The sequence below is a fragment of the Anas acuta genome, chromosome 1 (assembly GCF_963932015.1).
Source record: "Anas acuta chromosome 1, bAnaAcu1.1, whole genome shotgun sequence".
Taxonomy (NCBI): domain Eukaryota; kingdom Metazoa; phylum Chordata; class Aves; order Anseriformes; family Anatidae; genus Anas; species Anas acuta.
In genome coordinates, this window is record NC_088979.1 from 8,469,302 (window position 1) to 8,481,529 (window position 12,228).

Genomic DNA, 12,228 nt, shown 5'->3' on the forward strand with positions numbered 1-12,228 from the left:
AGTATTCTTTAGCTTCTGGTATTTCAGTTACCACTCACCAAGTAGAGATAATACTTTATGATTTTTGTAGTTACGGACACATAAAAATAATGAATAATCACATTGTCCGTTTGGAAAGAGTCCTGTTTTTTACTGTACAACTGCTCAAACAAGATATTGGCAAAAATCTTTTAAACAAGGAGTTCATATTTATGAAAGAAATTAGGATGAATTTGTGGAAAAATACTGAGGGGCCACTTTTGTAATGGATATTACTCTACAACTAATTTGGCTAGTTCTATTTATAAAACAGATACAGCTGTGCAAAAGCTTTGTGAGGAAACCCATAAAAAACACAGCCTTCATTCACTTTTAGTCCTGAACTGGGGATATGTTCTTCTTCTTATTGCCAAACCTGTGGATAATTTACTTTTTTTTTTTTTTTTTTTTTTTTTTTTTTTTCTGTGTGTGGAAACCATGTAAAGTTGACTGGTGGCTTCATCCTGTTGTAACATAAAACCAGGAGAGTTTTGTGGTTTTGGCTGGGACTTTCTTTTATAATTTGATTTTGATGCAAGTGAAAACAACCTTTTTGGCTGGGAGATGGGGCCTGAACTCCCTTCTCTTGGAGTAAAATATACTCTCACAATGGCAAAGCTGGTGTAGGTTGGCCATCCGTGGCTGAGCCTTGGCCTCCTCCTGAGGATCCACATGCAGCCTGCCCTTACCCTTAGCAGATACAAAACCCTCTGTGCAGGTCTATTAACTTAATCATTTTTAAATACATTCTTGGTAAGTATTTAAAATGTATTCATTTCCATTCCCTTGAGCTGTACTGATTTTGTAATTATATTAATGCTCTTCTCAGTGTTTGCAGAATGGAAACCAAATGGTTTGTCACCTTTTTTTTCCAGTCGGATTTGCTTTCAGATGGCTGTGCTTTTGGGTTAAAACCACTGAAGAAGGATGTTTCTTTCCAGTGTTTCTCAGGGAGATTTAATTGCAGGAATGCACTGTTAACTTATGCTAATATTACCTTTGGCAGAAACACTGTTCCCTTTCAATAAATACAGTCCAAAAGGGCAGAACAAGTTGGATGAACTGACCAAACTCTATTTTTCGGTTTCTGTCAGGCTGCTGTGTGTGGAGGACGATTTCACTGATAAGAAGTCCCCAAGTGATCTGTCATGGTGTCTGGTAAGATATTTTTTAAAAGGAGTTTATTATTATGGAGAGCAATCTGTTACTGTAACTCACTCTCCCATGGCTCCAGGCGGTTGATGGTTACTTGACAATTTCACCTCAGAAAGTCAAAATCCTAGTGACATGCCATTTTCACCTATATAGCCCAAAGCAGAAAATCTTTTTACTTCCCCTGGTTGTTTAGCAGATTGCCATGGATGGGGCTATGTGGAAACCTGTGTGAGGCTGAAACACTCCAGCCCATATGCACGGGTTCAGATTCCTCAGTGCCAAAAGAAGTTGTTCCAGCATCACAGTGGTGTAAGTGACTAAGTGGCTGTCACAGTTAAAAAAATTCCCCTTCTCAGTCCTTGCAACACAGGCAGAGTGAGTGCATGGACAAGTGGAGGAGCCTTTTGATATTCTGTGCCCACACAAAAACATTTGATGCAAACAGATACGGGCTTCTGGCTGTTAATGTTCATCCCTATCTGCTTGCAATCAGAGCAGAGCCGAGTAAGACCTTAATTCTTTGGGAACTTGGCAGACTTTGTAAACAAGATGAAAAAGGATGTTTGAAGGGAGATGGGATTTCACTGCTGCTGGTCTGAACAGAATGGATGGCTGCAGAACACTTTTTCTGTCTCCTAAAGATAATTAGAATAAAACAGCTGGATTTTAACAGTAGTGGTCAGAGTGTCTGTTAAGCTAACTCTTAAAACTGCTGGTTGCTTGTTCTGACATTTGTGAAAATTTCAGGAATTTAAGCCTAAAATTTGCTTGTGCAAAACTGACTGTACCTCATAAAATTTTGCATCCAATGCAGTAAGTGTGATTGACAAGACACGTCTGTGTTAGAAGCTGGGAGCTCAGAGGCACAAAGAGCAGAGTTCTCCAAAATCCTATAGATATCTTCTTGTGTTTCAGTCCAACTGTTTTCACTTACTGACTTATAGCTCACCCAGAAAGAACTTCAGCATTACAAAAATAATTTATATGGGTTTTCTCTGGAGAAATTAGTAGCTGTTCTGATAAAGCAAGGTCTATGCACTCTTAATTCAATTTAAACTGAGAATATTAAGAACATTTTCATACTGGCTGCCCCTCAGTATACATTTAATCAGTTGGAATCGTGATTACAGACAGTTCTAAAACCTGGCTTGTGACCCGTACTTAGCACGTTTCATTAAAAGTGATTTGGACATCACTCAGATAAAACTAGATGCACATCAAGCTAAAAATAGGGAAGAAATAGAAAATTAAAACAAGAAAAAGACAAACACACAAACAAATGAAACCACTGTGTGCTGTTGTGCTGTGTTTTAAGCTGATGTCCTTTTTTTTTTTTTTTTTCCTTACTAAATGATTCCAGACAGAGCAGTGAATGACCAATAAATTCTTAAATTAGCTCTGTCTGAGTGGGGTTGCATTGTTTGGGAACTCTTGCCGTGTCCACACGAGGCGTAGGGTATTTATCCTCAAAGTCATCAGAATTTGTCTGTTTCTCTGTCAGACTTGCTGTGCGTCACGCCAGGGGCAGCCAGAGGACACACACAAACCAGAGCAGTAGAATCTCTGAGGGCTTGAATTATGCCAAGTGTTGAGTGTGCTTTTCCCAAGCAGATCGCAAAGGACGGTTCCTGTATCAGACTCTATGAATATTGTTGTTATCAACGGTGCATTATTCACCAGGCATCTGACTCTTGTCTCATGGAGTGCTTGGCTGCCTCTCAACATTGTTACAGACATTGTTACAGATCCCGATGGTGTCCTCACAGACCTTCTTAATCCTGATGGATTTTACAGCTTGCCAAAAATGATCCTCCATTGTCAAAACTCTGTTCTTCTTCATCCACTGCATCTCAGAGTTCAAAATATCTGTGGATGATACACAGGGTTGTAAAAGCAATGGGTCCCTGTCTCTTTCTCCAGCCTGGTCCACCATGCCATGCTGGTCTCCTTCTGCAAAGCTCCGTCTAGATTATGAACTTTCCGAGAAAAGAACCATCTGAGACATTGTGACTATCACTGAGGCTATTACAGGCTGTGCCATGCTTCTTAGTGCTTCTTCACATGTTACAGGGAGAACTGAAATGCACTTCATTAGCAGACAGTCATTTTGGTAACTGCAACTGTTTTATGTATTACCAGGCAGCCTTGAAAGCAGGATTTTGCTCGGAAAACTCATCATACCCACCATGAGTGCCTCTCAGCTTAAGGGCTAAAAAACAAAAGTAAGTTCAAAGGAAACTTTCTTACCATGGCACTTATTCCTTCCTCTCAGCATGTAGCTGCTTTTGCAGCCTTCTGCTGAGAGCACTAACATAGCCCAAATGAATTATGTCCTTTGCTCCATTACTTAGTTCCTCCACCTCCATGCAAAACATTATGTCAAAAGGACTCCTCCTAAGGCTTTGTGTTGTCCCTTGTGTAAATCTCTGGGATACAATTTCTCTGATCCGATGCTTGTCAGCCTTCCTTAGTTTGCAATGTCCAGCTGTGTGCTATGGGACAGCACTTCATGCTTTCAGTGTTTACCTTACCCCCTCTCCACCCACCTCCACAGGAAATCTCACCACAGCATTTGTGACAGGAGTGTTGGTCTTCTGTTTCTGCAAGGAGGAAAGACAGAAAAAAAAAATATATTTTAAAGTTAGGTCTTTGGGAACATAAAAATTTTCCATCATGCACAAATTTCTACTGAAGGAAAATAATTGCCTTCTTTCCTGGCTGTTTGTTCCTTGGTCAAATTTTACTTTTGTTTTTATTCAGTCTAATGTTTTTTTTTGGTGGTGGTGTGAGGTTTTTTGTTTTTTGTTGTTTTTTTTGTTTGTTTGTTTGTTTTTTTGGGGGGGGGGGTTGTTCTTAATTGCCAAATATATTTTATTTTACTGTCTATTGCTGATAGCATAGCTTGAGAAGAAAGAAAAGAAAGTTTTCTTTCTACATGTTTTATGTGCTTTTTTTCTTTTTTTCTTTTTTCTTTTTTTTTTTTTTCCACTGAGATAGGTTTGATATTGTTACAACTTTTAGGGAGCTGCAGTTTTAAAGCACATACATTTGACTGCAAGAAAATGAGTTAATGCAGCCTTATGGCTTACTGCTGAGGAACCGAATTACTTAACTTCCCTGAAATAAAGTAACTCATTTTATTTTACAATTGCAACATGCTAGGAAGATATAAATGACTGCCTAACAGTGATCATCTGATCATCTCCAAGTTCTTAAGCAGTAAAGTTGCAACAATTCATACTCTGGCATCTGTCTCCTCACACCCTAAACCAGCTTTCCCAATGCACTTTCTTGATTTTTTTTAATAGCGTATGGATGGATCTTACATAGCAAAACATTTGTGGCTCACTGGTAGCTCTGCAGAAATGCAGCTAAAAAGTAGCTGCACAATAGTAATTTTAAAATTGAATATGCATAGAATTTTGTGTCTGGATCCAAGTCAGTTCTGGGAAAGATTTCCCCTTATTTTTTAGACCCATTTATCCTATCAGGGGTGCACACAACCTTTAAGGACTGGATAATTGATTTTCCAGGGAATATTGCTCAGCAGTGGGCTGATGTGGCTAAAGGGGAAGTGCAGCGATTCAGACAAATGGGATTCCTTCCAAAGCAGGTCAGTATACTTTCCTCTTTAATAATCAGACTTTAATAGTTTGCATTTCTGCACGTCTGGGATGAGGTATGCCAGAGTTACACATTTTCCAGCATTTCAAGAACTAATGCATCTTCAAACATGCTTTTTTTTTTTTTTTTTTTTTTGTAATGCTAGATGATGTGATTCGTAAGGATGTCTTCTGAATAACTTAACTTAACTTATTATTAACTAGATTATTCTCTGACTATAACCACAATGTTCAGAGACAACCTGGCTCAACAGAGAAAGCACACTCTGTAGCATGGTTGAACTATTACAGAGCCAGCTGGGCAGAAATTGTAATGTCTACATGCTGGCTTCTGGGTTAAGAATTAAAAGCATTGCTGAGATAATTGGTAGTGAGGTTGCCATTTCAGAACTACAGCAGGAGGAACTTAGTAAAGTCTTGGTCTTTATTTATTAACTAAATGAGCTATCCAGGGATCAGCTTTGTTACTGTATGTAACATGCTCCTAACAGATGCCAGATACTGAAATTCCCCATGCACAGTGATTTGTAAGCTATAGGAAAATGTTGCAAAGCTTCACTGTACCGATGATGGTGGTAGGGAAAAATGCTTTTTAAAATACCCTCTCCTGAGGACTTACAGCCTCATTTTAGAGGTCTTAAATGTAACAAAATGTAACATCTAAATTTTGGACAGCTTGGACATAATCAAATTAATTTCTTGCCCACTGATGTCAGAGGTTAATGTTGTCATTGTTATGTGATGTTTATCTCAGCTTTGCACAAACTTAAAGCACTGGAGTTTTTGGTGCTTCATTCTCCCAGAATCAGGTGACTGAGTGACATCTGTTCTCTGTTATTTTTAGTGTATTTTAAAGTTTTGAAATTTAGAACAGTAATTAAAATAAAATAAAAACTGAGAACCACAAAAGTTTTTTTATTGAAATCCAAGATGATGTAGTCATGGTCTCTGGATTGCTGGGGCATGGTTTGTATGTTGTTTTAGCCAAAGGAGCAAGTGTTTTGCAGCATCACATAACTGAGCAAAGCAGGGATGAGGGCAGTGAGCAGAGCAGAGCTGCCTCTGGTGCCAAGTACTCCTCTGCTGTCTTGTGTTGGGCAATGCTTTGCCTCAGCTTCCCAGCCTGTACAATGGATGCAGTCATCTTGTTAGCTCTTACAAATGACAGGATGAAGAGGAGCCACAAATATTATTCTGAGTTTGAGAACAACATATTTATATTATACTTTTTTTTTTTTTTTTTTCAGGAAGGTGTAAATGCAGGTCAGGAAAACAAAAGCTGCCTACTCCTAAAATGTAGATTTGTATCTCCTATACCCATTATAAGCCAAATAAATCCCCTTTTAAGTTTTAGTGACCCTAAAACTCTAGGCCGAACTAAAAAGAAGCTTGGCAGTTTGTGGTAGGAAACATACCATAACACTGTTTAACTCTTCTGCTAAAATGTCTCTAATTCAGTTCTTTTCCTGAATAATTCCAACTGTAATGAAATGTAAAGGAAAATCTCAAATGTGTTGAAGAGGATAAGTTTTACTCTAGCACTGTATGAGGGTGTCTCAGGTTACTCATGAAACCTCTAGGGATATCTCTGAAAGACATGACTTTGAAGTTTCAAAGGTGTGAAAGACAAAGAGGAATTGTCTTGAAACCTGAAGAAGTTCAGATAACTTTTGGTATGATACCAAAATACAGGAACACAGGTTTTGACTTTGACAGACATCATGGGTTTGACATCTGATTAATGGGCAGTGTGACTAAGCCATATATTACAGACAGGTGTAATCTGAGTGGGAAGTATTTCTCTTCCCAGGCTTTGAGTACATTCACCTGATCTGGCAAAAACTGCAAGCATGCCCACAGCCTCCAGCCCAGTCAAACCCCAGAGGCTCTGTGCAAGCTCGGCACAAAAACTTTGGGCCAAATCCACCCTAGAGCAAGCTGTAGCATCACATCCACTTTTAGCTCTATGCAGAAACACAGTGTACTGCTGTAAGCCAAAAAGATTTGTCTGATTCTACTGGGACAGAAAGGATTTGCATGATCTGTGAGCCTTTCTTCTTGGCTGTCCTTATTCAATCCTCCTTCCTTACTAGGTAATATTGGCGAAGAAATAAATGCTCTTATGTGCAAAGTAATTTTAGAGATCTAGTTCTGAGTTGTAGGTATGTCCTCAGGATTGGCAGTTGTTTGGATAAGTTAGAAAGTTACCTGGATATTCAGACTGAAATATTGATTCCTGCATTCAACAAGACCAATACAACATGACAGTGGTTCTTCATGTACTAGGAACTAAACAACAGGATAAAATTAAATATTTCTGTCTTTTCTCAGATGGACTGTTAAATATTCAGCATTTGCTGTGGTAAGTATTTTCAGGGACAGTCAGAAAGTGTGTGCCTTACTCATATGGTGCAAAAAACTACTCTGCTTCTCAGTGCCTGGTTATCCTCTTTGTCTGGACCATCACACCTGAGTGTTTCCAGTCCAAGTACAGCAAGCCAGAAGATATTTGCTTCAGATGTGTCCTCCTTCAGCCAGCCCTCCCTTAGCAAAGCATAACACTGAAGTAGCTGCAATTTGACCCTTCACTTTGGTAATCCTTGTCTACTGTTGTTTTCTTCATCTCCTTCAATGATCATCATCAGGTTTCCTCCAGCCTGTCTTGCACTTTGATCTGTCCACCTCCTATCTCCATCCCATTCGTATGCTGTAAATTTAAATACATAAAGTGCATGACAGAACATGCAATTAGGAGCTTCAGTGTTATGATCTGGTCCTTCTGTGGAGTTCAGGTAGTCAGGGCCAAAATTGGTTCAAGAGTAGAAAACTCCCCTTGTGAAAGGAAGGGGAGAGAAACTCTTGTATCGTAAACCCAGCAGATTTAGCTCCTGCACCAATCATATGTCTCTGACAAGCTGTGAAAATAAAACTTGGCACCATAGATGTGAGATCTGTTTGAAATCTTTCTTTCACTCGTGATGTTCACTTACAGGTCCTGTCTAACTGATGTCAGTGTTGGCCATTGCATTTTAGGGGAGTAGTTAGCAAAACACCTTTTCCCTTTTCTAGCCCTCACCTTATACACAAGAAATTAGATTGTATTAGACCATCTTATTAAGAAAAAAATCCTGCTATTGCAATCAGTTTTTGAACTTAAATGACAGGTGAATTTGTGTACAATGTTGCTATTTTTTCATTAGAAACCTTGTTGTAAATATAAATCCATATGAAATGCTTAGAAAATATGTTGCAAAATTGTTAATCTGTATCTCCTGACATTAAAGTCTCTAATACTAGTTAAGTTATTTTTGAGGGAATTTCTGTAGGTTTCTGACTCAAATTTCTGTTTTCTGAGGCCCTGTTTGCCAGAGGGAACCATTATTCTTGACATGGGGACTGGTAAAACTACATTGGAAATTAAAAGTGTACTTGCAATCATGTAATTATTTAATGGAGTACTAATATTATTACTTTATTTTATTACAGTTATTCTAATCTAGTGGCACTGAATACAAATAGCTTCAAATTCATTATGTTTGTATTATGGAGCTCTTCCTTGGGGTTACCACCTCTGTGAAGTGCTCTATCTTTCCTTGCTGTGTGTGCTTATAAAAGTTGTCATCTGTTCTCATCCGCAGAGGGACAAACCCTGTCATCTGCTTTTTACTTTGTGGGTATAGTCTGAAGAGTTACCAGGATATACAAAAAATGGATTGACCTAAAAAGTGAGAGGTTTCCTGACTTTTCCAGTACTGTGAGCTACAGAACAAAATCCCTCTGATGTCTTGAGACACATAGTGAGCATCTCCAAGTGCTGTACACAAATGAGAAGGTACATCCTGAAAAGGTTACAGACAGGGCATTATGTACCTTCTCAGAGGATGCCATGGTTGATGGGGCTAGTGCTAGGCTTGGCTTGCCTTGGGTGGCATTAGGCCCTGGAGCTCCTTCTGTCTCATGGTATTACAGGACTTGGCAACCCTCTGTCTTTGGTCATGTGCTGGCTCTGATGCTACATCTGAACTGCCCATTTGAAGAAGAATCTGTAGAACCTGTGGACACTGGAAGACACCTGAGGCTTTTGGGCCTGGGTGGTCAGGTGAAGGGGAGAAGGCAAACAGAACAAAAGATATACTATGGGCACTCAGGTGCTTCAACACAGCTCTGCAGCTACAGGTAACCATCCTTTCAAGGCAATGCCCACAAACCATGTTCAAGCCTAAAACACAAAATAGTATGAAATGGAAGCATTTCATGAACTTTCATCTCTAGTTCCATATTCTAATTCTTATAGTATTCTTATAGAATTCCAGTTCTATACCAAAAGGAACTCAGCATTTTTGTTGACACAAAGCTTTACTTCACATGAACTATTTTATGTTGGAAAGTTTTGCTGTTGGTTGAAAGCTGATTAAAATACAATTAAAAAAAAAAAAGAGTCACATTTTACAGTTATTTATGAGACTCTTGTCTCACACTTCGGTGTGAGGTCTGTGGTTTCTAGTCTAGACCATCCAAGTGTGAAAGCTCTGTTTATTTATTTGTCTCCTAGGTGATTATGGCTAGCTTGGATGAATGCATAAATCAAACAGCAGTTGGTCATATTTCTTTTTTAAAAATCAGAACAAACAAGCAAACAAACAAAAAAAAAACCACTATAGAAATATGCATATGACTATACTGGACTAAAAAAAAAAAAGTTCTAATACTGGGCTTTTGGATTTTAATGCTATTGTACTATAATGCCTTAGGGTATGGTAGTCTGGATGGATAAACATGGCTCATTCTTCACTGGACCAGTTTTCTGGAAGCAGAGGTAGCAGCAATGAAAGATTACCATGTGTGGGGCTGCAGCAGAAAGAGTGGAGCCACCAGGTCCAGGAAATTGATCTTCCCTTGTACCTAGCACTTTTAAGATATATCTGAAGGACTTTCGGACCCCCAAGATGATAGAGCTGGAGCACTTGCCATTTAAGGAGAGGCTTCAGGACTGGGACTCTGAAAAGAGAAGGGGACAGAGACCTTACTGCTTCTAGTGGGAGGTGATAGAGAAGACAGTGTTGGAGTCCTCCTAAGAGTGCATATTGCAAAAACAGCAAACAGAAAGGACATGAAAGAGCAGGGGAAATTCCAACTGAACACAAGAGAAAAAATGTTCAGTTTAAGGGTGGTTAAGCTTTGCAACAGAGGGCCATTGACCATGTGGGGATGCTCTTGGACATTTTCAAAAGTGGACTGGAGTAACATGACTCTAATTTGATGATGAACTTGCTTTGAGTTGGGGGGGACAGGCTGGATCTTTGCAGATGCTTTCCAAATGACATTATGTTACTGTTCCAAATTCTGATTACACTGCTGATCTTGGACTTTTATGGAAAGAATTAAAAAATAAATAGAACTGGGATCATTTTTGTGCTTATGCAAAATAAAATGCTGTCTGTTGGCCACTTCCCACACTCTTTAATTTGTCTTTACTAAAGTAAATTATTTTGTTCGTGGAACATGAAGCTCCTACAGTGAGTCACAATGTTTACTTTGGACATGGAGTACTGGATATACATTAACTGACAGCAGATGATCTTTTCCCTGGAGAATCACAGATTTGTGCTTAAATGTAATAGGGTACAAGGCTAGTTGAAACAAAAAGATTGAAAATACTGCCTTTGTGCATTTCAATTTCAATTTTAATATTGTCTTTTTCAAATCAGCATATATCATCAACAATAAAAGAGGAATAGTCCCATATTAACATGTAGAAAATTAATAAGTTGTTCCATGAGCAGAATGGATGACACTTCTGATTAGATCCTGTGGTTTTGAAAAGATGTGAATGTAAATGAACCATTTTCCTGTGCTCAGAGTACTCAGAGAATTTTTATCCTATGCAGACTTCCACTCTCTTTACAAAGGTTTGAATTCTTGCTGCTACATTTCCTTTAATAATGGCAATGATGGGAGCTTTATCTCATCTGGATGTGGTGAAACCTGTAGGACTATTATGTGCTTGAACCTCTGTCAGATTTGGTAGAAATTAGAGGGTTCAAAAGGTATTAGAAAGCATTACAGAGAGGAAGATATACATACATATATGAAGTCTGATAATTTAGGATTAATTTCCATAGAAAATCTGATTAAAACTAAAAGTATTAAGAATCTGAACTAACTTTAGTTACATAATTGCTTATGTGAATATATTTAAACACATTCAGCCTGGTTAGCAAAAAGGTGCCAAGTATAGGATGAAGATTTTAGTAACAAATAGACTTAATGCCCAGCTTGACAAACATAATAGTTGCTAAGAAAATTCAAAAAATCAAAACATCCAGAAAATAAGTAAAATTACCGATTTAAAGCCAGACTTCCAATTTAGTATCTCATCTTCATTTTGTCTAATTTTTGCCAAATGGGAGCAAAGTTAAGACAACGGAAAAACAGACTGATTGTCAATGGATTTATATTTATTTATTTATTTATTTATTTATTTTCCCGATGATATTACTAACTGAACTCTAGAAACCTCTTCAAAAATAAATATGAAGATTACTTCCACCTGGACTTGGGACACATCTTTCCCTGATTTGAATCAAGAAAGAGTCATTATCTCTCTGCCTGCATTTTTGATATCTGGCAAACAAAATGACATGGAAGTTTCATCGGATAAAACTGTAAAGTCATCTTACAGCTTTGTAACCTGAGTGTGCAATTCATCTCACTTAACATAACCAAGGTACAAATTAGCATTTGATGTAAAATTAGTCCTTTTAGGCTGTTTTCAGTCAATGAAAGGAAATGCCTCCAGAACCTGGTTCATTTAATCGAGGGTCGATGTCTAAGATAAATGGCAAGAAGCTACCTCTGAACAAGTCCATCTTTCTTCGGTGACAACAGAGACAGACCGAATGGCAACCTATGACTAGAAATCTGAGACAGTTAAGGTGAGGCGAGGTGAATCCTACCCATACAAACCAAAACCTCTGTTTCGTTTCATATTTTTTTTACCCTTCCCTCTTCTGAACAACAGAAATCTGCTGTTTATCTTTTGAATTCATAGCTAGTGCAGAGGTAATGTCATTTTGTCTCTGACAATAGAGATATACACACCCAGTGCTTCTATGTGTAACCTTCACAATGCCCTCAGACTTGACTAATAGAATATTTTATTTGTTTTAATTAAATAATTTTTTATCAGTCAATAAAGAAAATATATGTCTGTCCTCTCCTATACAAAGAAAATCCTTGGTTTTTCATTGTCTGGTTATGTGTTTAACTACAGTAATTACCACATGACATGATGATACTGTTGTTTTTTTTTTTTTTTATGCTCTATTTTCTTCTTGTCAGAATAACGATAAACAGAAATAACCCTCGCCATAATTTATTGTCCTCCCAAGAGGAGGAAAAGGGGTTATCCTGTAAAACCATTATAAATTTA

General features: G+C 38.1%; 1 long non-coding RNA gene across 4 annotated transcripts; it reads left to right on the top strand.

Annotated features, from left to right (window-relative positions):
• The first annotated feature begins 1,054 nt into the window (after window positions 1–1,054).
• LOC137848557 (uncharacterized) lies at window positions 1,055–11,974 on the top strand. 4 transcript variants are annotated; one of them, XR_011091456.1, is made up of 5 exons: window positions 1,055–1,176; window positions 3,313–3,395; window positions 4,707–4,786; window positions 7,128–7,158; window positions 7,232–11,974. It is a non-coding gene; the product is annotated as an uncharacterized lncRNA (long non-coding RNA). The 4 variants fall into 4 exon arrangements; XR_011091443.1 differs by lacking the exon at window positions 7,128–7,158 and having other exon boundaries at window positions 7,232–8,972; window positions 9,548–11,974; XR_011091452.1 differs by lacking the exon at window positions 7,128–7,158 and having other exon boundaries at window positions 7,232–7,389; window positions 8,766–11,974.
• Window positions 11,975–12,228: the final 254 nt, after the last annotated feature.